General features: G+C 37.4%; 1 long non-coding RNA gene across 6 annotated transcripts in view; it reads right to left on the bottom strand.

Moving 5' to 3' along the window:
* The window catches only part of LOC102445428 (uncharacterized), a 104147-nt gene that overhangs the window by 39209 nt on the left and 40660 nt on the right, over positions 1–24278 (bottom strand). For 3 of the 6 annotated variants that reach the window (XR_012903526.1, XR_012903528.1, XR_001368373.3), the window contains exon 3: positions 21887–21982. The exons of the other annotated variants lie outside the window; for them this stretch is intronic. This is a non-coding gene — a long non-coding RNA (uncharacterized LOC102445428). The remainder of the gene's footprint in view (positions 1–21886; positions 21983–24278) is intronic. 6 annotated transcript variants of the gene reach the window in all.

Here is a 24278-nt window from a genome sequence, read left to right as displayed (position 1 = left end):
CTAATATGAGCATAAGCATATGGACATAGATTTAAAAGTTATGAATCATTAAATGGTTTTCTTTGCAAAAGTAGGTTTTCTGGTATCCATTCCTCCTATGTGTGCATTCCTTCTTTTGATATATGTATACTTTCCTCCTTCCCCCAAAGTAAGAATTTAGATTTATTTAATTTTAAAAAACCCAAATAATCGACCATGCATCGTCCGCTAAATGTAAGTAGCTGATCAATTTTCTTTCCAAAGTTGGGTTTGTGTCATCAGCAGGACCACCAATACTTTTGCTGGCACTGAATCTAATTCTAATTCTTAACTCTAAAAGAGTCAAAAACAAATGCAAAATCAGAAAGTTGTTCCCCTTTTCTCTCTCTCTCTCTCTCTCTCTCTCACACACACACACACACACAGAGCACACACACACACACACACATTTCACTCTATACATTTTTAAATATTTTGATTCAGGGAAGGGTTTTTTTTTAATCATGTTCAATTCTTTTTCCTTACTGCAAATGCTTAAAAACTCCAACCATACAAAGCTACCTGTGCAAATTAGTTGTCTACTCCTGTTGTCAATAATTTCCTTCTACATCAAAACACAATCAATATTTCTTATACATTTTAAATTTTATAACTAAACATGATATATTATTTAATATTCCATGGCACATACATGAAAACATACAGAGGAAACTAAAAGATACAGAGTACGTGTTCCTAAGCACATGATCAGTATGTCATTAATAATACCTAATTACTTCAAATGTTTTGGATCATGTTTATTCCAAATAAAAACACTTATTTATTATTGCTCTGCAAAATGAATCTATGTTAAGCTCACAAGCAAGTATAAAATAACTTTAATGGTATATGAACTATATGCAAAGATAACTGCTTTACTCTTCAAATAGTTATAAATAAGCTATATAAGAAGTTAAAAATAAAGATATGTAATGTTTTAAACTCATGTTTTAACTTTTAAAAACTCAAATTGTTTTAAAAGTATTTTAAAAGTAATTAAAATAGATGTTTTTAAAAATCTCATTGTCCATATGCATTGCTTAACATTTTTTTTCTAAAGTACTAAAATGCAACAATGCAAACTGCAAGCTTTCTTTGTTAATTGTTATGGAAAACATCTGATTTGCTACAAGGGTCAGGATCCAACTATAGCAAAGGTTTGAGCTCAGAGAGTTTGCTAACTTTCAAAAAATATTTTCTAAAGTAAAAATTTTTAACTTTTTTAAGAAAAAGAACATTTAGTGCTAAGTAAAATCTTGCTTCATAAGGAAGTACCTGTAGATTCTGATCAAACTTGTTGCTAATTTTACTTTGCATTAGAAATATCAATAACAATTTTGGCAAAAGAGAAGGAATATTACAAAGTTTATATATAAAATATTAAGTAGGAAAACCTCAAATGCCTCAATCTTTAATACATACACATTTCTATAAATTAAAGGATTCCATAGGATGGGAATGAACCATAAACTGACTTCTGTTAATTGTATGTTTGCCCTGATCAAAATATTTTGTCTTTATACAGATTGTAAGCTTTAATCCTAACAATTATCCCTCCTTGAAGACTGCCCCTGCCTATTATTTTAAAACAGTGTGCTTACTAAAGCAGAAGTTCAAACTCATACATAGAAATAAGAAAATATACATTAAACCTGAAAGATCAGATTTCTACATTTATTAAATAAATAATTATTAATTATTATTATTACAAGAAATTCTTTCTTGATCCAAATTTCTCTCTGCTTTCTTTTCTACTGCAAACATTTAAATGCTAACACTAGGTAACTAAGTTTTATATCCAGAAGGTATATCATATTTGTTCTAGTTATTAAAACATATTTCTGAATTTATTTTAAAAGGCTTTTTTTGTTTCAAATCCTACAGCTGCTAAACAAAGGATGTAAAACATTTAAATCCTGTGAATACTGAGAAACCGTAGACAAATTAAACGAAATTCATTTCACGAAATTATCAGCTGATAAGCTAATAATAGTATCCAACTAAAAGCTTTTTATTTGCTACTCTACTTTGCTTAAATTATAATCTACTACTTGTAACCTTGATTTTAAAGAAATAATGAAAGTTTATTCTTTAGCAAAATATAGGTTTCTTAGTAAATAAAATCCAGGTATCCAATCTAGTTCCCAATGAAAGCAAAGGGAGCTTTGCCACTGATTTCAGTGAAGCCAAAACGGGGGTCCCAAAAATTTAAAAATCACTTGTTTCATGTGTTTTATTGTATCATTTTATTAGAAGATGGGCATGCTTACCTTTCAGAAGTATTCAATAATTTAATCTTTTTTTTTTTTAAAATCAGGACTAACAGAAAAGTCCAGCACAGGGAGAAAATATTAAGGCAAAACTTTAGCTATTAGAAATAACATCACATCTTTGATTTTTCCTTAAGTTTACAAAAACATACAATAATAAACATGCCCACCCCCCAACTCTGTTCTTAACATGTTTCTCAAATCTTGGTTTCTATATGCACATGAGATACCTGAATGGGCCATACTTTTATAATTTAGTATCATATTATTCAGTATTTAACCTATCATAAGCTATTTAATGTCTAAACTGTGATTATTATGGTTACATGCAAATATTTATCCTGTAGTATATATTGTTAAACTGACTCAGAAAACATGTCTCATTACCTTACCTTAATCTTCTGGCTAGCTCTGGTTTTCTTTCACCTGGAGGAAAAAGCTACTTTCAAAGTTAGATTGCAAAGTCTAATTTTCCGATTAGTAATCACTAAACTGTATCCTTTTAAAAAAGAGGACTTCATGCCATTTATTTAGATGAAGATCCATGCTGCTTTTCCTTATGACTCCTTTCACTTTTATAGAAATGATGCCAGATCACAATCTTTCAAGAAAAAATATGACTGCACTATAAGTTAAAAAAAATCTATTTGTATTGCCTAACTCAATAGCTAACTATTACTCGATGAGTATTGCAATCTGAAATTGGCATTTTGATTTTTCACATGCTTTTGATTTGTTGCCTTTAGAACACAGGTATAATGAGAAGAAACAGGTATTATCAACTAACAGTTCTTATAGGGATTGATCCTGTAAACCTGTACTCCTACAAATAGTCCTTATTCATGCATTTCTATTGTCCTCTTTGGGATTAGTCAGATGAATAAGCACTACATGGGTGCTATCGGTTTGAAGTCAAAATAGCCATTAATAAATGCTTTACTTTTTGCAAAACGTAGAAAACCAACTTAGTTCTGATGTATAAATACATTATTTTGAATAAGCCAAAATATCTTGGGGAAAATATTATATAGTACAGAGGAGGTATATACCTCCTCTACTTGAACTGTATCATATAAAGCAGCCCTTACTTCTTGCTAATTTGGAAAAATACAGTGCCGTAAAGGACCAGAACATACTATGGTCCCAATTCTGTAGGGGGTTATCACATGAAGAGCTCCCTGCTGGATTCAGGGGTGAGTGCGGGGGGTGGCCTATGCCACTAAAAAGGATGGGGCTTGGAATTTTGGGTCCAATCCTGCAAGCTTTCCACATAGAGGAGGGCAGTGATGCAGTTGTCATGGACAGTGATGTCAGCATGAGTTCTATGAATACAGGGTTTGCAGGATAAGACCCTCTTTTGGTACAAAGTTACTAATAAGTATTTGTGCTGGACTAGAAGTTGGTCATAGATACTTGGTGTCACGTTTGATGTCAGTTTTCCAGTTTCTGTCTCAAATGCTGATCAACTCTAGCAAAAATATGAAACTTTGTTTTAAATGTTTTATTTTTGGGATTTGGACTGGCAGAAGAGATTCCCATAGAACCAAAATCATATTTCATTTGGGGAAACAAGCAGAATAAATGAAAATGCCCCTGCCTTTTCACAAAAGATGGTAAACAAAAGCAGGGAACAATGAAACAATGAGCTAGCCCTCTGCTCCTAATTCTTCAGATTTCTGAAATCAGTTTGTGCATTTTGAAATGCACTGGGCAGAGAAGGGTTAAATAGCCTCTCCATAAACAAAATAAAACCTATCTCAGCACCATTTGAAGTAAAAGAGCTAGTTATGGGCCTGATTCTGTGAGATGTTGGCCACTCTTGAATTCCAGTCATCTGCGTGGGGGCTCTAGTTGTTCAGTGCTGGGAGGTTATGCATTTTGGCATCGTGTCATAGTTTGCAACAGATAAGAGCCTGCTTGTATTTCCACTTGCAATCACAATACTTCCTACCATAAGCAGTCACTTCAGATTGAAATCTTGGGTAAATAAACCATGGAATCTCAAGTAGGAGTAAAGAGGTCATTTTACCTCCATATTTGGCAGTAGTGCGACTACTGCTGGAATACTGTGTCCAGTCTGGTGTTCACAATTCAAGATGGATCTTGTAAAATTTTGTGTTCACAATTCAAGAAGGTTTAGAAACATGCATTATAGTGATAGACTCAATGAGCTCAATCTATTTAGCTTAGTAGTGGGAAGGTGATGTAGCGACTTGATTGAAGACTGTTCATACCTACATGGGACATTTTTTAACAGTGAGAGTAATTAACCATTGGAACACTTTACCAAAAGTTGTTGTGGAGTTTCCATCACTGATTTTTGTGAAATCAAGCTTGGAAGTTTTTTCCTAAAACCAATGCTCTTAAGACAATGGTTTTAAACCTGTGGTCTGCAGAGCTCTCAAGGTCTACAGACTATATCTAAAAAGTCTGCAGAAGATTGTTATTACCATAAAACAGTGATTTTCAATTTGCGGGCTGTGGATACAGGCTGTGTGTAAGATTTCCAAAGGCATTGCCACCTCCATCTCACATTTTTTAGAGGTCCACAGATGAAAAAAGTTTGAAAAATACTGTTCTAAGAATTAGTTTGGGGAAATTCTGTGGCCTGTGTTATATAGGAAGTCAGACTAGATGGTCACAGTGATCACATCTGGCATTGGAATCTATACATCTATGAAATGTGGCCAACAAGATTTCAGCTCACATAGCAAAGGATCTTTTTCTTTAAACAGAATCTGAAATGTATTTAAAATTTATTCAATAGGTCTTACTATTTTTAACTTATAGCAATAAAAATGTCCAGTTAATAAATAAAAGGTAGTGTTTTCAGGTGATTTTTAATGTCCCTGTAACTGCTAACAGAGCAATTTTTTTTCAGGCTCAAATTCTGCAGCCAACTAATCATTAATAGAGACAGTTATTTAAATTAGAAATGGGTTTCTGTACATGGAAAGTTGTTGTTATTATCTATGAGTCCAGTAAATCCTGTTTTAAAAGAGTGCAGCTTTATAGCTGACTCTGTAGTATTGCTACTTTTACCCCATATTGAGAATTTTCATGGTAGTTCAAAAAGTCTCACTACTTACCCAGATGAATTATCCTCGTCTTTAAAAGTTCCAGACCACAAAGAGTTAAATAATCTTTTTTTTTAACCAAATGCCTTCTTATTCCCAAGCTCTCCTTTCATAAATCCATAACTTAGCCAAGGACTGTAGCCTATTGGTTAGGGCAGTAGGGAGAAAGTGTTAAAAGTTTTTCTTTTTGTTGTATTTTTTAAATCCTAGTTCTACCCTTATTCAGGGGCAGATTTGGACATATCACATCCTTTCTTTATGCCTCATTGTACCCTACTGTAAAATGGGTATAGTAACAATTACCTGTCTGTACCAGGCTGAGGGTGTAAGGACGAGGTAGTTAATATTTGTAAAACATTTTGGAAAATGAAATCACACAATGTTTGTTATGATTATTAGTTTTAGGGTTGGTGCAATATTCACATTAAATTCAAGGGATACTGAGCAACTAAAATTCACCAATGCATGGCTTTACAAATGTCCTCCCTGGACCTAATCATGTGACCATGTGGCACTCCCACTGAAATCAGTAGCAGTTCCATGCACAGAGGATTGGGGTCTCAATAGTGTTTCAATTCATATTTTTTTATTCCGTTTTATTTTGAAGTGCAGTTCTTTTCACAAAAGTGACTGTGTGGTTCCTTCTCATGCAATATAGCTGAGCCCTATGTGTTGATTTAAGTTTAAAGATTTTGTTATATATGTTGTACTGATCACCAGGAAAAATATTAAGCTTTTTAAAAGCAAAGGTCTTCTTATTTTACTGTCATACTTTGACTGAATCCTCCAGCTGCTGTAAATGGGTATAGATGTATTGAATTCAATGTTTTTTTTCTCAAATACTCCAGCACAGAATTTTGCTCACAGCATTTATACCTGTTAGCCTCAGAGTGTAGGGGGGCGGGGAGGACAAAAGAGCCCATTTTCACTTTGCTTGTATATCAACAGCACTATCTTCTAAGTTCTGAGCAAAGAGACTCTGTCTTTGGTATTAGAATTGTCAGAAAGATGAAGCTTGATTTTCAGATCCTGGGTCTGAGTATTGCAGAGCTGTTTGAAAAGTCATCTTCTGACTTGTAAAAGCTGAAGCAGACATCACTGTGACTGAAGTGCACTTCTATGCCTATGGCCAACACACAAGAACTATATATTACTTTAGGCCCAGTGGATGGTGCATAGACTTTTGGCCAACTGTCTGGACAAGGGTGAATTTCACTCTGAGGGAGATTAGCTAGGGATTCTAGCAGTTGTTTCTACAGCTACTATTTTGGCTATTACCATACTTCAAATATCTGTGTCTTAAACTTTACTTTCAAAATTTCTGAATTTTAACTTGTCTCTGAAAATAGCAAACATTCTAGTGTATATATCTTGTACATATGTCAATGCATTGATTAGTGTATTTCCCTTAGCATTGTGATCTTTGGAAATTAAGGGTTTTTTTGTTTATTGTCAAAGACAGTTTTTCAAATTGTTTGCTCTAGACTCTGTCCTGATACTTGTGAATGAATGGAAACTTAACTGCAGAATTACAGCGATTATTTTGGAAAAAAGAAATCGCGTGAGCTCCAGTGGTCCCAAACTTGTGATATAATTCATGTGCGTGGTCCCCTGCACCTGCACAGAACCCTATTGATTTCAATAAGTCAAAGGCTCTTTCCACATCACATTGCAATACTGGTCTCTTTTTCATCATAGTTATATTGGTGAAAAGCTCCTCTTCCTGTATTTTAGTCCATCTATGTAGATAACTCTCCCGTCCATCTGATATACAGTTTTCTATCCTATGACAAAACAAAATTCCTAGCATTTGAAACAGATTTAATACCTTTTTTTAAAAAAAAAGAATACAGGTTAAAATAACAAACGTTTTAAACACTCTTCCTTATCTCTGTTATGTATTGCACCTTGGATTGTTAAAAAGGAAATACTTCTGAACAACTTATTTGCTTTGAATCCTACATGCTGGATATTTGCTTCTGCATTTTGCTCATTGGGAACTGAGAAAGCAGATTGGTCAGCATCTAGATAGTGTCTCTTTCCAGTTTTCAGATATGAAGGTACACAAAGTTATAATGCCTGAGTTCTCAAAACAGTGTGGAATTACTGAACCTATTAAACACATGAAAACATTTCTATTAATAATCATTAAAAATGTAAAAACTAAATCTGAGGCCTATGTTGGTCAGTGTCCCTTTAAACATTTAACTTTCATACTATCACTTCTTAAGCAGGAATCTCTGTCACTATCAATGGAGTCTACATCTTAAACTGTAGACATGATCTGGCCCCATGGATTTTGTAAGACACATTTCTAACTTTGCAAACTAAACTTCTGATAATAGATATAAGTTTAAAAAGGAACAATAAATTTCTTCCTCTGGTGATAGAGGGTAAGCTCAATAATGCTACTTTAGCACAAAAGGAAGTTCTATAGGCTTGTAAGTGAATTTTCAAGTTCTTATATCAGCCTAGAGATTGATACTGGGCACAGCTTGTCTTCATTGTAATTTGATGGGGAACACATGGGCAAATTGTTCACCCAGGCACATCAGTATAAATCTTGAGCAAACCCACTGAAGTGAATGAAGTTACTTAGGATTTACATCAGTGTAACTGAGAGCAAAATGTATGACCTTTCATATATCTCCTGCTGTGGTTTCATTGACAGATAGGTCTTGTACTGTTTGGTTCAATGTTTCTATTAGGTTGTAGATGAAAAAATATTAATTGGGTGTAAATACCTTTGGACTCAGTGGAAATTCTTCCATTTTAAAAAACAACTATCAACTGTGTTGATAGTACACCAGCTGTTACTATCCTATTGGTAATTAGCTCCCCAAGTAATAGGCTCATTGGTCGATGGGTTAACAAGATTGATTCTGGTCTAAAAATTTGGGCAAGTCAATAAAATCTCCAAAACAAAGCTATACTGGTTATCTCTTTGTCTAAGAAAATTCTTAACTGGAGTACTAAGTGGGGCTATCTATCAAGTGAAAAGTGACTCTAGAAATTCCTCTTGCTAGTGTATGTATCTGTGCCTTAGATGCCTTCTGAGTCACATTGACCTAATTTACCTAGTCATATTCTGTCCTTGATATACTACCCCTGCTGACGTCAGTGAGAGTTCCTATCCCATATCACAGCCACTATATGACTCCTGGATTTTAATTCAGTCAGTACGTGGGCAGAAGGGAGAGTTGCATTTCTCTCTGTTTTGTGCATGATCCAGCGTGTTGCAACTCTTTTCTGGTTCCGGATTTTTTATATTTGATGATGGGATGCAACAGCAAAGAACATAGCCAAATTTCAAATGCCATGTTGAGCCTGCAGTGCCATTAGTTTCAAAGGGGAGAAGGGAAGAAATAACATTTTGATTTACAAACACAAACAGCAAATACGACATGATGTGGAATAAACTGGGATGCTTTCAATATTTTCTGCAGATGCTACCTACTTACCAGGTAACTTTGCTCTTCTTATTTTTCTTAGAAAAAAATATTACTTGCTATATCCAATGTGAGAAGTGGACACTTCCAATGTATATCAAAGAATGAAGTGAAACCACTGATTTAAAAAACAAATGATATATCTAAGAAAGAAATCTGATTTGTTCACTGCTCCCATATAAGGAACAAAATATATGAGTAAGTACAATGTGAAAAGATGTACCTAGAAATTTAGGGTTTGATCCAATGTCCATTTGCTTTAATCAAAATTGGAATAAACCCTCATGCCTAATTTTCCACTATCTTGTCCCTTGTTTAGTCAATTACTCCTGGGAAAAATGGGCCTATTTCACCATTTCAAAACTCCAGTTTTAATCTGGTGAATATCTCCTCAGATCTACTGAATCCAAAGTAGGTGTAAAATGTTGCCAGATCAGAAGAGTAGTGTTTTACACCCAGTTTGTTTTCACTTTGCAGAAGAGTAGATGGTTACATGGCAGTAGAGAATAAGACCTGGAACCTGAAATCAAAGTTATCCTATTATGAACAGGAAGAAATAACCCCTGGCTCTCTTGCAAAACTGTGGTAAAGATCATCAGCGAGAATATTTCTTTTAAGTAGTAACTAGACAGTACAACAGATGGATTCAGATTCCTTGGTTTTGCCCATTGGGCAGGTTCAAACAGCCTCTGTTGTCAGTCACGAGCCTGCATTTGTGGGAATCTGTTAGTGAACCAAAGGGTTAATTTTCTAAACATGGGATGAAGAATCTAAGGAGTTACATTTCTAGACATGAGACAAAACTGCTGAGTATCATAACCAGAAGTGTCCAAATTGTAGTGTTATCTATAACGGCAAATGATCTCACCCTATTTTATCAGCAATTCCAGTTGGTTGCCATTATTATGATGAGAGTTCTTATTAAAAGGAGAATAGAACACTAAATGAGTGTGGCTTTGGGCAGGAATACAATACTATCAGCTGAATTCACATATTTTTAATATTAGTGATTAAATATGGACCACAAAACCTAATATTAATATAGGCTTAAGCACTGAAAAAAACTGTTCACAGTGTACACTAGGAGTGTGACAAATATATACACACTAGCACAGAGATTCACATACACCTATGTATGTACACAGACAAGCACAGATTGATAGAAACACACCTCTGTACACACAGAGTGCAGACTGGTGAAGACCAATAGGCACACCATAGTGCACATATAATAGCCTGGCACATACAGACCTACACATTCCATGATTATCTGGATTGCATACTGGTACAAATGAACAAACACATCTTTGAATACATATGGTATGGATGGCCAAAGTCATGCAAATGTATCCCTGATTGTACAATGTACGTATCCCTAAATGCACATACACAGAGAGATCTCCAAATATGCATTGTTTACAGGCACAACCACACTTGAGTACCTAAACATATATACAATAATCTCTACCGCATATATATGCTCATACAGATGTATGTATATTCATTTGTACATGCACAGGTGCACACATACACTCATGCAGTACAGTTACACTTATATAGCATTAACAAAGATGCAGATAGATATTTGCTATTATACACACATTCCTCTAGTCCCTTAAATAGGAATTTATCTGCCTGAATTAAACTCCAAGCTCCTTGTGGAACTGATTTTGTTTTTTGTAAAAAGACTATCCATGTACAACTGCTCTCCATAAATAACAACAGTTATAATGCATGTAGGTACACTCTTGTGTTTGCACATACTGGCACTTACATACATTTCAGAGAGAGATTCCTTTTTGGCAGAGAAATCACAGGGTATGTCTACACTACCCTCCTAGTTCGAACTAGGAGGGTAATGTAGGCATACCGCACTTGCAAATGAAGCCCGGGATTTGAATTTCCCGGGCTTCATTTGCATAAGCGGGAAGCCGCCATTTTTAAATCCTCGAGGTGTACCGGTAGTTCGGAATAGGAATCCTAGTCCGAACTACCTAGTTCGAGCCCCGTGTAGCCGTGCTGCACGGGGTTCGAACAAGCGGGGATTTAAAAATGGCGGCTCCCCGCTTATGCAAATGAAGCCCGGGAAATTCAAATCCCGGGCTTCATTTGCAAGTGCGGTATGCCTACATTACCCCGCTAGTTCGAACTAGCGTGGTAGTGTAGACATACCCTCAGATATTTTTCCCCAACAAAATATGCCTCACTCTCTTTGTGAGCTGTCGTTTCCTTCAGCAAAGAGTGGGATGTAAGCAGCAAAAATATCAGAGTTTAAGTCATAACTGCTTAGATTAAATTTATAAAGACTCTGCTTCCCCAGACTTTATTCAAAGGCAACAACTTGCCTTTGATTCCCATCTGTGACCCCACGAATGGTTTCACTTGAAGTTCAAAGCATGGAGGGGCAGATATATTGAATCCCTTGGTGATCACATGCAAGCCTAGGCTAAAAGAATATTGTTTGTTTATGAGTTATTATTTACAGTGCTATAAGTGTGCATATCACTTCACAGGCAAATAGAGGAAACTGTCCATTCCCAGAAACACTAGGGCTACATCTACACTGGCCCCTTTTCCGGAAGGGGCATGGTAATTTTTGAGATCGTAATAGGGAAATCCGCGGGGGACTTAAATATCCCCCGCGGCATTTAAATAAAAATGTCCGCCGCTTTTTTCCGGCTTTTAGAAAAGCCAGAAAAGAGAGTCTACACTGGCCCCGATCCTCCGGAAAAAGCGCCCTTTTCCGGAGGATCTTATTCCTACTTTGAATAAGATCCTCCGGAAAAGGGCGCTTTTTCCGGAGGATCGGGGCCAGTGTAGACGCTCTTTTCCGGCTTTTTTAAAAGCCGGAAAAAAGCAGCGGACATTTTTATTTAAATGCCGCGGGGGATATTTAAGTCCCCCGCGGATTTCCCTATTACGATCTCAAAAATTACCATGCCCCTTCCGGAAAAGGGGCAATGTAGACGAGCCCTAGTGGTCTAAATTAGACCAACAACACAAGAGATCATTGTTCACGTAAGACAGAGTTATCTGTGGAAAGGGGATGTGGCTTTTGGGAGACTGTGCTTTTTTTCCTACACAGAGGAGATGATAGTTTTTGTTTTGTTTCACATACTTCTTATCGGTGTTTTTACCCTATCTTTTTTTAATCGATTTAATTACTTTGGTTGATTCTGAAAGATTTTGAAGAAAAAACTTGCTCTGAAGAGGGATCTAAAGAAAAAGCTAGAGGGGAGACTGTTTCATGAATAAGAAGCTTCAGGGGGTAGCCGAGTTAGTCTGTACAGAAAAAACAACAAATGGTCTAGTAGTACTTAATAGACTAACAAAACATGTAGATGGTATCATGAACTTTCATGGGCACAGCTCACACTCCGGCCATCTGAAAAAGTGGGCTGTGCCCACGAAAGCTCATGATACCATCTACATGTTTTGTTAATCTATAAATTGCTACCAGACCGTTTGTTGTTTTTTCAAGAATAAGAGGTAGGCTAGAAGGATATGGGAAGATGAGAGTTAATGAAGGCTGCAAAAAGTCTAGTTGGAAGCAGAATTGTGTGGAAAGGCAGGAACATGATATAAGAAGGTTAGTAATCCCACTTTTTCATACCGTAGCCAACATACCTCTCCCTGTAGCACTGAAATATCTTTTTGAGGCCTGCTTTTGGAAATAGTTCAGTGCTACAGAATATTTGATGGCAGCCATGTGTAGTTATTACTATTATTACTAATGAACATTTAAATTATGGTAGTGGCTAGAGGCCACCCAGTTCAGGTCCCATTGTGCTAGGTGTTATACATCTCTGTCTCTGCCCTCAATGAGTATAAAATGCAAAAGACAAAGCACCACAAAAAAGAGATATTGAGACGTGGGATCTAGTTCAAGTTCTAAAAAATTGACAGAGGATGCATCCATGCAACCTCACTAGGGAACATCAGAAACAAATTCAGGCAACCTGTCTGTATAAATGCTTCGTACAGGCAGTCCCCGGGTTACATGGATCCGACTTACATCGGATCCCTACTTACAAATGGGGTGAGGCAACCCCGCACTAGCTGCTTCCCCCCAGCAGACCAGGGAGACGCGGAGCAGCTTTTCTCAGCAGACACCTCAGCTTGAGAATAAAGGACTGAGGGAAGTGAGGTGTGGGAGAATAAAACTGAGCTCTGGAAAAATGTTTGGCTAGAGTTTCCCCTATAATATGTACCAGTTCCGACTTACATACAAATTCAACTTAAGAACAAACCTACAGTCCCTATCTTGTACGTAACCCGGGGACTGCCTGTATAATGGGACCTGACTCTGTGTGTGTGTGTGTGTGTGTGTGTGTGTGTGTGTGTGTGTGTGTGTGTGTGTGTGTGTGTGTGTGTGTGTGTGTGTGTGTGCGCGAGAGAGACTATATATAATCTTTATATATCTAAAGAATTATAGATTCTCTCTCTCTCTCTCTCTCTCTGTGTGTGTGTGTGTATATATATATATATATATATATATATATATATATATATATATATATATATATATATATATATATATATATATATTAGAAACTTTGTGTGTCTGTCTGTCCATTCATTCGTGAGTCTGTTTGTTCAAGAACTCCTCCTAAATGGTAAGCACTAGGACCACCACATTTAGTATACAGCTTGCTCTTATCATAACTTAAAGCAAGGTAATGGGTTTGGTTGTGCCAGGACAATGGGATGTGCTTGGATTTGGACTGTTTCTCATAAAATGGAAAGGGAGGAATCTGGTAGGAGGGACAGTTATAATGTAGAATGACCACAGGGGGAAGCAACAGGCCAGAGATGGGAACTGGGACAGCTATAACTTCATTGGGCCAGCAGGGGGCTGTGGTGGAGAAAGGGACAGCTATCTGCTATATATCTCAGAGAGTTGTCTGTCTATCTGTCTGTCGCCTAGGAAGGGGATATGCACTGCTCCCTAGCTGTGCCCAATGCAGCTACAGCAGCCATGGACAGGCACTTTTCACCTGGCCTCAAGTTGCTGCAGTGAAAGAAGGCTGGGGCTGTTCTCTCTCCCTGCGGCATTCTGCATACTGATCCTCTCATCCCTGAGCAATTTCTCTTCATTTAATTAATTTAATTAATTGTGCCCCATTCCTGAACAATTAATTAAATGAAGAAAAACAAAACTTATTTGAGATACGGACCCAACCATCGCCAGGCAAATCTTCTAGTAATATCTAAAGATGCTTTATAAATAATCTCTCTCTCTCTTTCACACACCTCTCAGATATTCAAATGTATTCTCTTTAAGTGCTCCACGGTATCTGTAATACTGGATGTTTAGGAGACATCATTTGTGAAAACAGGCATATTTAGAAATCCTAATGATAAAGGAACACTTTGAAAAGTTATATTTAAAAAAAAAAGAAAAAAGTTATTTCTCTTGTTGATTATATCAGGTCATACCACTCCGAAGCAAACAAAATGAGCCTTTAAAATATTAGCATTTTCTAGTATGATGCACTGGGAAAGGAGATGAACTCCCACATTTTCTTTTGGCCACAAAAACCCCTCTACACATTGTGTAGTTCATATGTGCTGTGCAGTGTGCTATACGCTGTTTATCTCCTTGGTTGCCAACCACCCTGTAAAGCTGGACTGTTCGGTATGGAAGCAACTCCTGGGCACACGTACGGTAGTTTGTAAAGCATGTGAGATCTTTCACAACGAATACATGGTGTTGGTAAAAAAAACAAAGGGAACCAATGATACACGTATTACATGTTTTTAGCATCCAAATAGTTAAAACATATCATTCTGAGATCTGAAATCCTGGCTGCCTTGAATCTGGAGTCCCCAAAATGCCACTGTGAGTGTGCGTGGGTGTGTGCGCATGCGAACACACATATAAGAATGTGCTTTGCCTATTGAAATCTCATATATAATTTGAAGGCAGCCTAGTCTGTACAGAAGAGCTGATGAAAAATACACAGTGGAGTGGATAGTAAATGTAATTCCCTACACGGCCAGGTTTGGGAAGTCTCTGAGAAGATCTACTGGGGAAATTAGGAAGAAATCTGTTCAAGACATTTATTATGTAACAGAGCTAAGGATTCTGGAAGACCTGTTGAATCAGTGAGAAAACAATGGGTTTTATCAGTCCTGGTCAAGCCATTCAAGAAGCCGATTTAAGATCAATAATTGAAGGAGTCAAGTTTCTATTAAAAATGGAATCTTTCCATGGTCCCCTGCATAGTTATTGATGTTGATAATATTGTGTACTTAAATTCAATCTTTTTAATTGTATCTCATCACTAGAGTATTTACCCAGCAATGCTTGGGTCCTTGGGGGGGCTCAGGCTGGGCGTGGAGGGTAGAGGAGTCAGGGCAGGGGGTTAGGAATTGTGCGGGGCTCAGGGCAGGCAGTGGAAGTGCAGCAGTCAGGGCAGAGGTGTGGGACTCAGAGCAGAAATGTGAAGGTGCAGGAGTCAGGGCAGGAGACTGTGTGTGTGGGGGGGGGGGGTCTCAGAACAGGTGATTGGGGTGGCAGGGATGTCTCCACAAAGCTGGCCAGGTGGCAGCTCCCCAGGACTGGGGAGGGTAGCGGGTATCATGTTGCCTGGATGGCAGCTTCCCAGGGTGATGAGGGCTGTGTTGTCCAGCCACTGACTCTTCAGGGCTGCATAGGGATATGGGGTCAGCACTTGCTGCCTCCCTGCAGTCATTCTGGAATATAACTGTCCCTTCTGTCACAGTCTTCCCTTTCCATTTCATGAGAAACAGTCAGATTCCAGGCATATTTCATTGTCCTGGTACAACCAAACCCGTACCTTGTTTTAAGTTTGATAAGAGGAAGTTACATAGCAAATTTGGTGGCCCTAGCTCTTACCGTGTATGAGGAGTTCTTAAACAGACTCACAGACAGACACACAAATTCTCTAAAATATGTATTAGATTTAGCAGATTTGCATTAGCATCTTCATTTTGAGACTAATTTGATTTTTTTAAAACTAAATTAAAAATTAACAATAATTTAAAAAATTGACAAATCTGGTATGATTACCATAAACACCCCTCAAAAACAGATCATGATACTTGAGAAATTGTTTCATTTAGAAATGAACCCTGGAAAAATTGGACCAAATACTGATCTCACAGATCAATAGAATGATTCCCATTGATTGAAATGAGAAGAGCATTGTTCCTTCATCCTCTTAAAAGAAGAATAATGCTTGATAATGTTGCCAGGTGCACAATACCATGCAACAGAGTGACAGAGCATGCCAGGGACTAAAGGACTGATGTGTTGGACCAGTAATATCAATATTCCCATCGTTTCCTCCAAACCGTCTCATCATTGCACATATAAAAATGCATTTAAACAATTTGTACTTAAAGGGACATGGCAGGGTTAAAGCACAAATTTCTTTTCTCTGCTACTGTAAACTACAGTTTGATTCTGTAAACTTTTTCTGACTGAAATTGTCTCATGGACCTGTCACCATCCCTGCTCAGGGCAAAGAGCAAAGCTAGAATGGACAGGTTCTTATTTTTAGTCGGTTTCACTTTTGGGTCATTTGATTCTAGCAAAGGGCTATTTGTGTTTGAGTCAAACAATATAGGGAAAAGCTGACATTAAAAAAAAACTGTCCCCATTAATTTTTTGGGAAAAAATCATTAAAATATTTTATTCATCTTCAGTTTTGTAAAATTTATTTTAAAAGATCTATATAAATCTGGAAGTAACTCCTTTCATTGTTCCCTTTTAGCTATGGATGGATGTAACTGACAGAACAATGATCAAGTGGTTTCTGATGTACCTCTATGGGAAAATGGCTTTTGCTGTATTACTATCTAATTTGCCTTGAATGCAAAAGGTTTCAAAATCCTTCAAGTGTATACAAATATTTAAAAAAAACCTTTTATTTTCTTTTACAATTACATTGGTTTTTGAAATCTCCAACACACGGGCAACTAACACAGAGAGTTATATTAATGTTGCTATATTCCTCATGGTATATTATCAATATAGCAGAGGAATACTGTTGCTATTAATGTTTTACAATCATATCAATATTGGGGTCCCGCAGATATATTAGTACTAATAACATATGGTTTTAATAATATTATGGTTGTTTTAGATATTGGATTTTAAACAAAAACAGTTAAAGTTTAAATGGGCTCATTTCAACATATTAGAAAACAAAAGATGCGAGGATGAAGGGTGGGAGGCTTTCTGGGGTGTACTGTTTGGTGACCAATCACCTGGAGTGTATTTGAACCAATGACCTTGAAGTGAGAGTTTCTATATGTAAGATAGCTAGGTCACTAGTTTGAATTCAGCCAAAGCTGGTAGTGCTTTGAGGCTGTGAAGGCTATTTGCCAAACTTATTTCATACACAAGATGTAGTCTCATTTCCTTTGCCAATGGACAAGTAAGCACATCACTAAACACACTGAATAGGTCTACACTGCATGGCTTTTTCAGGACACCAGAGGTTTCCTGAAATAGCTACCCCGCGTCTACACAAGCTTCCCGTTATTTCTAAATATTTTTCAAAATAATGGGCACACTATTTCAGCATTCCAGTAACCCTTGTTCCATGAGAGTTAAGGGATGTCTCAAAATAGCATGTTATTTCAAAATCTGGCACTGTGTAGACATGCCAAATTTCAAAATAAGCTATTTCGAAATAGATTTGAAATAAGATACGCAATACCAGAGATATCCCAAAATAGGTATCCCATGTCTTCACAGCAAGCCCGTTATTTCAAAATATAATGGGCTCACTATTCCGACGTCCCTGTAAACCTCATTCCATGAAGAATAAGGGACATTTCAGAATAATGGGTTATTTCAAAATTTGGTGCTGTGCAAACATCACCAAATTATGAAATAAGCTATTTTGAAATAAAATAGAAAGAAGATATGAAATTTGCATAGCTCTTATTTTGGTCTACAGTGCAATGTAGACACACCCTTATAGAGTTAGTCCCTTTTTTGGCACTCTCAGCAGAGGAGGAAAGGGATGGGTGGGTCACAGATATTAAACATACCTCTGACTTCTAAAGAAGGTCACACTTAGGCAAAACTTGTACTGCTCTTGGTCCGTGCCGAGCCCATTATGCAGATGGGGCATATTATAAATACTAAAGATCGCATAATTGGGAGTGTGAGGCCTGCTGACAAATCACTCTGGCTCCACTTCCACACTTTATGGGGTCCACCACACTTATCACAGCTGTGAAAGATATAATTGATTATATATTATTCCTCTTGCATACTGTGTTGGCCCGTATACATTCAGATGGACTTTGACTACAAATGCAGAAACAAATTAATGTTAGTAGTGGGTTCATGCTTCAAAATTCAGATCACAATGCAGATTTTGCACACAAGTGAGGAAATGTTTGGAACTGGGGTTTTGGTTCCAACCATTGAGAAAGGGGCCTGCATCAAATTCCTGATCTGTCTGGGACTGATTTGCCAAATTGTTTTTTAAAACAATGGCTACATTCCTAGTTTTCAGGCCTTTCTGAGTGAAGAACTGGGGAGATCTGCACCTCTTAATAGATATTATCTGATGAGGAGTTATGGATCTTAAACATTTGTAATGAGATTCATAGGTGGCAAGCTATTTGCCAGACCCAATTATTTGATATATTTAGCCTGCTATTTTTCATGAATTATTAATAACAGACATAAATTTACAGATTGTTCATTGAATGGCTGATGCCAACACATGCCAGCAGACACAATTGCTCACAGACTGTTTTCCAAGACAACTGCTTTGAGTATTTTGGGGATTCAGTATCACTAATTTGATATTCACATTATGATTTGTCACTCAAGTCACATGGCATTGCATTTACTGACTGATTGGATAACTCCCATTCACCAAAAAACTTTCAGGATGCCTACATAAAGAGTTCCAGTTTAGCCTCAGGTGGCTATGGGTTTGCATGTGTAGATGCAACACTTCTTTTTCACAAACAAAATAGCATCCTTATGCATGTTTGTGGAAAGTGAATAAGTGGGTCTCAAATGCCACCAAAGCAAATAGGTAGTTTTTATTCAAACAAAAGTTCAATTTTTTTGTTAGCATTTGCCAATCTCTGTACACTAACTTACATTGACAGAATTCTTTCCAGCAGATTAATATGAATTTACTAAAATTTTGTAATATTTGGAATAAAAAACACTTTCATGGCTATGTATGTATAACATCCTCTACTTAGTGGCAGCCCAATTTATGTATCGCAGAGCAGAAATTAGCCCCAAATATTGTTGAATCCCAACAGGAGTTGATTTTCAATCAATTGATTGTCTGAGGGAGGAGGGGAGGATATATGACAAATGCAGAGCGGTATCCTGCCTCAGATCTTTGAGCAGAGATCTCATTGATCTCAAGGGTCAATTGAGTCCACATGAGTGGAAGAGTCTCCACAAATACACAATGAAAATTAGGGCGATAGCTGTCTTCTGACTTGCTTCCAAACCACCAATTTGTCATTATTACATTATTTGCCTTACTCACTCATTGAATTAAATGGGATAACTCACGTAAGTAAAGCAAGTAGAATTTGGATCTTAATATAATTTGTATAAATATCACTCCGCCATAAAACCTTGGAACAGCAAAAATATTATTAACATGTATCTATGCTTTATTTACTCTTCCAAAATGTCTCCATGAATGGACACACAAACGATGAGTCAACAAATTCCTAATAGATGATCATTAACTTACACTGCATGGTCTCTTCTTTAATTTCCCTCAGAGACATTTCAGCGTCTGCTTAATAGATATAGTTTCACTGACTACTTTTACCTGTAGCTTTGTAAAATATTAATAATCATCAGCACAATTTAAAAGAAACATTTTCTCGGTTAGTAAAATAATCAGTAAAAGGAAACCACTTCACCCTGGTTAGCAATAATCTTCCTAAAACTTAGGAGGTAAATGGCCTGACCTGAAGCCACATGGGACAAGAATTCCCATTGAATTGAATGAGCTCAATTCAACCCAAACTTATACAGGCATAAGAAGGGCAACCAAGGGAGCAGATTCAACACACAGGGATGCAAAACAACCATGATCTTCCATATGCAGGAGGCCATGAGTGGATGAGAGTGGCACAGAACTGAGGATGGCTGGCCAAGGAGAATGAGAAATGTTATGACCTATTGGATCCTTTCCACTGTGGGATTCCTATGGAACATGGCTATAAACTAAAACTGCAAAAAATCAGAGAGAAGGTAGCTGTAGTTCCATCATCTTCCTCCCCATGCATTGAATTTCCCATCGGAATTTGTGCAGAGATGTGTGTAATTATATTTCCCTGCACTGCCATTATTGAATCTGGCCATAAAATCTACCAAATGAATCTGTCTACAGAATTGGACTCCCAGATGTCTTTTGTCCCTTATTGATAAATTCTCCCTCCCTATGCCCTCCACTATTCAATTATTAAGGGAGCTGGCATTAATTACTTAAATAAAATAATATTTATAAGATACCCTTTCCTTACTTCTGAGGAAGCAATGTACAAGTAATTCAAAGAGAGCAAAATAATACACCAGTAGAATTCTAGGCTTTCAACGCCTGTGGTAGTGAAATGGCTGTTTCAGACAATAGAGAGTATGAATGGAGGCAGATTGTGTGGGTGGAGCAAGACCAACCTCCTGCCACTTCTAAGCGCCACCCCAAAATGGCTTGGTCAGCTGCAAGATTTGAATACAAAGACAAAGAGGTAGAGAATGCCAGAACATGGATACCATTCAATGAGCACATCTCTAAAGCAGCATGTCTCTTTTTATTAAGGGTTTTAAAAACCACTCGGGTAGAGATTTTCAAAGCTATCTGGAGATTATATACACACACAACTTTTATTAATCTTAATCCTCTACAGTTTGAAAAATTCTACCTGGCTCTAGTTGTGCACTTCCCTGCTAACATACTAACAGCAACAAACACAGCTTTGAACCTATTAACTTTTGTTGGCTCTGCAACAATGACAGGTAGAATTATTATCATGGGGCCAACAAAAATAGCAATATGGTTTTGGGAGGTTGGAGGGGCAGGTATGGGAGGATGTTGGACAATAAATGTGTCGTGCCCCTGCTGGGACATAAGGTTCTTCAAATTTTACAACTCCCCACCATTACTTTCTTCTGCAAGTTGCTTCCTCCTCCTGTCAAAATCCCCACCCTTATGGCTGAGGATCACTGAAGAGAGTGCCCTTAGAAAGCCCGACAACATTAAATCAGCTAGAGAAGTCATTGTTCAACAAAGCTAGGGACTGTTTCCCCACTAGACTCCTAACCCCAAAAGCAAGTGGGAAGGCAAACAAAATTAGTCATCACTAGGTCACAAGGCTGCCGCATTTTGAGGAGGGAACTGGCAATTAAGATAAGAGATATTTACAATTATAAAGAGAGATCATTCAGGCTGGACAACATGCAACATTTCTGAAGAGTCAGACCTAGCAGTCTCTGGAACAGCATTCCTAGCAAGGTGGCAGAATTTCCATAGCTTGGTTCCTTTAAAATTGGGCTTGGGAAAATTTGAAGAGTGGACTGTAAAGAACAATCCTACTCTACTCAGATCATGAAAAAAGAATCTAGTAGGTCCTTTTGATCCCCAGTTTCTGCAGTTCTAATTCAATTATAAGGAAGATCAAAAGTGGGACTTAGTTAACCACTATATGTGCAAATGGCTGTGTTCGTGTGTGTGCAGCTACAGTTAATTTATGAGACATATTGCAATATGTATTGCATTTTCTCCATAATTACACAATTCTAGATTATTTATTATATACATGTGTATATAGACCTACACACAGCTATGCTGTGCTTCCTCCTTCCTACCATATATATGCGCCTGGCATTTTCCTTGATGTTTGCAATTACTGGAAGAAGGAACTGAGGCACATTTAGCAGTTAATGGTTAGGAGATATCTAGTGTCTTTGAAAGTCCAACCATAGACAAAAGAGTAGACAGTTGTGATGGTATTCCAAGGTGCCTCAAGTAGGACCAACTGCACATAAACAACTTCTGGCAGGAAGAAGGGAATCCAAGCAGCTAGAAACACCCACCTGCAAGCAGAAAAGCCGTGAAGGATACAAGAACTCAAGAGAAGAAGAGCCTCCTTCTCTAGGTTAGCTCGGCATCCTGCAGTATCATAGAAGGGCCTGTGGAGAGAATGTGGTTCACGGTGAGAAAAAGGATACACTGCCTGGAAGCATTTAAATGAATGGGTGAGCAGGCACCCGAAGCTGCTTCTCTCCCAGCAACTGAGGCATCAGTTTCAAGGTCTTGTTGGCTACTGCTTTGCTCATAGGATAAGCTTGATTGTGTTACAGTATTAGCTGTAAATATCTCTAGCCTGTGAAGGCTTTGTCTGTAATGCACCATGAACATGTATGATGCTATTTAACTAGTGGCGATAGTTATCTTCATCATTCCAACCCAACTTATGCCATCCCTTCATGTTTAACTTTTCACAGCTGTAATCATATATTGGGTTTTATATGCAAATAATGCCAGTCCATAGAGCTACATTTCAACCTATCTCCAGCTCAAATAATGCTGCAGCTTATTTCAAGAGCGCAAGTTTCTAGGGAAGGCCCAAATGGTTTTGGGAAGTATTCTCAACAACAAGCAAGGGAAAGGGAAGGAAACCCATGTAGCAAGGCACCAAACACAGAAATGGAGTCTAGCAGAGAATGAATGAATGGGGAGTGTGCTAAAGACTGGAAAAGCTGATGACCGGATACATTCCAGAATGAAGACAGTAGCACCACAGTGAGCAGAGATTAGTTATTTCCAATGCCAAAGAAAACATCTGAGCTAATGTATGAAAATGCCTGTGCTCTAAAAGAAAAAACAGTGAGCTTGTACTCTGCCACCTTGCTTGTTTTTTTATGTGAAAAATTCTGGTTTTGTCAACTTTCTTTTTCTTTATAGATTCTATAGGCAGCGAAAGAGGTAATGAGATCATGACGTCACCACTGCCTAGCATGCTGGTAAATATTATTGCATTGTTTTCTTATGTTCCCTCTCATTCTATATCCTTCTTATACTTGTCTCTTGTCTTATACTTTGATCACAAGCTAAATGGGGGTATTGAGTGTCCTTTTGTTTTCTGTTTGAACAGTATCTACCATAATGGCATCTTGGGATCCATGACCAAGACTCTTAGGAACTATATAATGCAAATCATCATCAACAACACAGGTGCCAAGTAACTAAAACTTGACTGATATACAGGGGTGTGTTTTTATTAAAGACTTGTGAGGCTCTTTGTTGTTTATGCTATTATCTATTTAACTCAAATGCTTAAACAGCCGGCAGAAAACCCTCATTGTTCAACATTAAGCACTTCATCTCTTCCCTTCTCCAGGTCCCCTAAGAAGACCTCCTGTGAACTAAGGAGAAATATGGGTTGATATTATTCATGCTTCGTAAAGTAAAAACAAGCCATTAAAATAAATAAAAAATGTACATCTGGATGTGGGGGAAGAGACCCCAAAATCTTTCAAGCCTTCATATAGTAGCAAAGTAGGCCATGCTTTTTCTTTCCAGGGACCCTTCAACAGTACTTAATGAGGAGGGCAAGAAAGAAAACTGATTTGGAAAGTAATCTTTAGAAATTATAGTTTGTAACTAGGCATTCATGGGGTTAGCAGGCTCGACTAGTGAGATAAGAAAACTATTTGTAACAAGCAAACATTCACCCATATCTGTGATTCAGTGGCCACACACCTAGGGATAATCCACCCAAACTATGTCTGCTTATTGAAGCTCCCATACAGCTGAAATTCATCTCATTTAAAGATTGAATTGCCATCCATGATCCAAAATATTTTGCCAAACTTCACACAGTGAGTGGCAGAGTTCTGTTTTCTAAGCCTTTGTTTTAACCACTGTGACTGGATATAATATTCTGCAATGGGTTGGTCTTGTGTATAGGGCAGTAGAGGAGAACTATGGGGAAGGATCAGAAGAGGATGAGGCAACATTTCCAGCACACGCTCAACTTAGAGCATTGTCTAGCCTCTCTTTCTGGAATGGGCAGTTGTCTCCAACATAAAATTCTACCATTAGCAAAGTCCCTCTTTAGCATCAGAACTTAATGTAATGATGTTGCTGCTATTTACAGTTGAATAGCTACACTGTTTAACTCCAGAACAAACTGCACTTTAGTAATAGTGAAGCCATCTTTATATATATTTATTTATATCTTTGTATATATTTATAAATCAATGTAGGATCCTGTGGTATGAAAACCACTCTAAAAATGTTTCAAAAATTATCTTTGTTTAGGTGTCAGTTTGGGTGAAAAATACATAAAGCTAAATTGTTCTCTCAGATGCTTAAGTCAATGAGAGAGGGGCAGATGTGTCTGAGAGCAGAATTTGATCCTTATTATTTTGCGTAATTGTCATTTGTACACAAGTAACATATCTTAATATCCATTTATATTTT

This window comes from Pelodiscus sinensis, chromosome 4, assembly GCF_049634645.1.
Source record: "Pelodiscus sinensis isolate JC-2024 chromosome 4, ASM4963464v1, whole genome shotgun sequence".
Classification (NCBI taxonomy): Eukaryota; Metazoa; Chordata; order Testudines; family Trionychidae; genus Pelodiscus; species Pelodiscus sinensis.
This window is presented reverse-complemented; position numbering and strand designations above follow the sequence as displayed.